This window comes from Neovison vison, chromosome 2 (assembly GCF_020171115.1).
Source record: "Neovison vison isolate M4711 chromosome 2, ASM_NN_V1, whole genome shotgun sequence".
NCBI lineage: Eukaryota > Metazoa > Chordata > Mammalia > Carnivora > Mustelidae > Neogale > Neogale vison.
Window position 1 is genome coordinate 212827763 of NC_058092.1, and position 2629 is coordinate 212830391.

Here is a 2629-nt window from a genome sequence, read left to right on the forward strand (position 1 = left end):
ACATACCTTCCATGCCAGGCTCAGCCCTTCAAGCTTTCTGGCCATCATCCCTATTTCACTAACAGGGAAACTGAAGCTGGGAGAGGGTCAGTGATGTGCCTCAGGGCAAAGGATAATATAACCCTCCGCCAAAGAACACCAGCCCTAGAAGAACCCAGTAACCATCTCTCTGGTTTTGAAGAAAGAACAGAAGGTCCCCAGTGTTACTCTCTCAGGCCTGGAGAGGCTGGCCCCAGGGAAGATTCACAACCGACTGAAGGAAAATCCACCCAACTGTGACTCAAGTTAGAACTTGCCTCCAGAGTTACCAGTACCCCTAAATCTATTGAAAGGGAACCACAGGGTCTTTAATAATCACTCTGTCAGGTCACAGGATGGTGACTAATGGGCCTAGAGGAGGAGACGGTGAAAAACACTCTAGGAAATAAATTTGGGTGATTAAATTTCAAGGCAGTTCATGGAACAGCAACCTGAGGCCTAAACGAAGCCATCAAGTTACCAAGAGAATCAAGATTTCAATTTAAGCACTGCTGCCCAGGATCCCATCCTGAGTCTGCGAAATAGCGGGTTCAGAGAAGCACGCCCCCACGCACAAAAAACTTTGAGTGACTCTGACATCTTCCCAACTCCAGCCCTTCCTTCCAAAGGGCCAGTCAGCAGTATGTCAAGGAAATCGTTGTCTTTGTCTGATTATTACACAACACCGAGTCTCTAAGGAAAAAGTCATTGCTCACTCAAGTCAGGGAGAGGGGGGTGGGGAGGGCCTCCAATCAGACGCAGGCTAGAGCCATGCACAAACTTCTCAGAGACTCTCAGTTTACTAAACTAACAGAAGAGGCCCCAATTCCTCCAGGTCTCGGCTATTTCCATTGAATGCCAAGTCTTCTGATTGGCTCTCAGGCCCAAACAGTCATGGTCTAGTGTCTGGGACAAAATCCACCCCCCCCCCTTGCCTGAATCCCACCCACGGTGCTGTTAAGCTTTGTAGGTAAATACAACCTGGGCTCTAGGGTCTGGGTCTGATTCCCTGTCAGATATTGTCCGCGTCTGCTGGTTCTAGTCCTCTGGGCCTCACTCTTGCTTGTTTCTGTTTAAGAAAAGCCAGGGTGGGGAGGGTTGGAGCTGGAAGTCCCCTCCCCCAACCCCATGATCAAGGAATCAGGGGCGGGAAGAGCTTAGCAATGGCAGCTGCTCCCATGGCTGGCTCTCCCTTTTGCAATCCCTTCCTCTCTTGGGGCTTCACCTCTCCCTGCCCTGGCTCCACCAGCTGTTTCCTGCAAATCCAGCTGAGACAGCTGCTGGCCCACCATGTGAAATTTCCAGGGGCCCTGGAACCCCTTGACTCTCTTGGCCCAACTGTGGGCAGATCTCAGGCCTCCAGACAAGGCTGAGATTGTTCAAAAACCACTCCACTAGGAAACTAGTGGGTTGGGGGGGGGGAGCCAAAAAAAGTAAATTAAAAAAGCAGAGAAACTGACAGCATCGAGAGTGCAGATTCTTTCTCCCAGAGTGAATCAAGTCTAGTCCCAGGAAAGTCTGTTGCAAGTCTAGGTGTTTAGGGAGAGGGGGAGGGAGGAAGGGAAGGAAGGAAAGCTCCAGCTTGCTGGCACCCTTTCTGCCTTGCTCCTCATTCCTCCTCAATTCTCTAAGGCTTAGATGCAAAACAAAGATGCTCACTCTCTAGCCAGAGATAGAGGTTAACGCCATCACCGTGCCTGACAGAGCTCTAAGTGTGACACTCTGCCACCCAGACCCCTGGCTTGATCCAGCCCATCAATGGAGCTATGCCGCCTGCCTGCATTGCCCTTTGGTGGGAGCTCCTTACCAGGCCCCCCAGGCAAGGAAAGCACTCCTCTGTCGCCTTCTTCTTACACAAGCTCCAGGCTGTCCCTTACAGAGAGCTCAGTGAGCTTCTACCTCTCCTTAAAGTTAAGATCTTGGTCTCTGGGTCTGGTTAGGTGCAGGGGCCTCTTGGGTTGTTACCTGACTGGCAAGATGGCATTGGAGTCACCACACCAGTTGCCTTTCTCCTCGGAGCGCCTAACCCTGGCAATTCTCTCGGGTTACCCTGTCCTACCTCACTCAGATGCCAACCCAGCCCAAAGGACCTTCCTGGATTCTAGGACTTTCTAGTACTACAGTGGAGTAGTACAAAAACACAAATTTTTACCCACCATCAAGAAGAATGTCAAAGCTCTTCTCTCAGAGAACCTCCAGAAGAGGTAAGGCATATGCCAGATGATGCCTCTAACTTCTGTCTCTACATCTTGGCTCAGCAGAGTTCCACTTCCACATGCCGTGTCCCATCGCTTAGAGGATATTTCTTTTCTTTTCTTTTTTTAAAGACTTTATTTAGGGGTGCCTGGGTGGCTCACTGCGTTAAGCCTCTGCCTTCGGCTCAGGTCAAGATCTCAGGGTCCTGGGATCAAGCCCTGCATCAGGCTCTCCGCTCAACGGGAAACCTGCTTTCTCTCTCTCTGTCTGTCTGCCCCTCTGCCTACTTGTGATCCCTCTCTTTCTGTCAAATTAAAAAAAAAATTTAAAGACTTTATTTATTGACAGAATCAGACACACACACACACACACACACATAGAGAGAGAGAGAGAACACAAGCATGGGAGTGGAAGA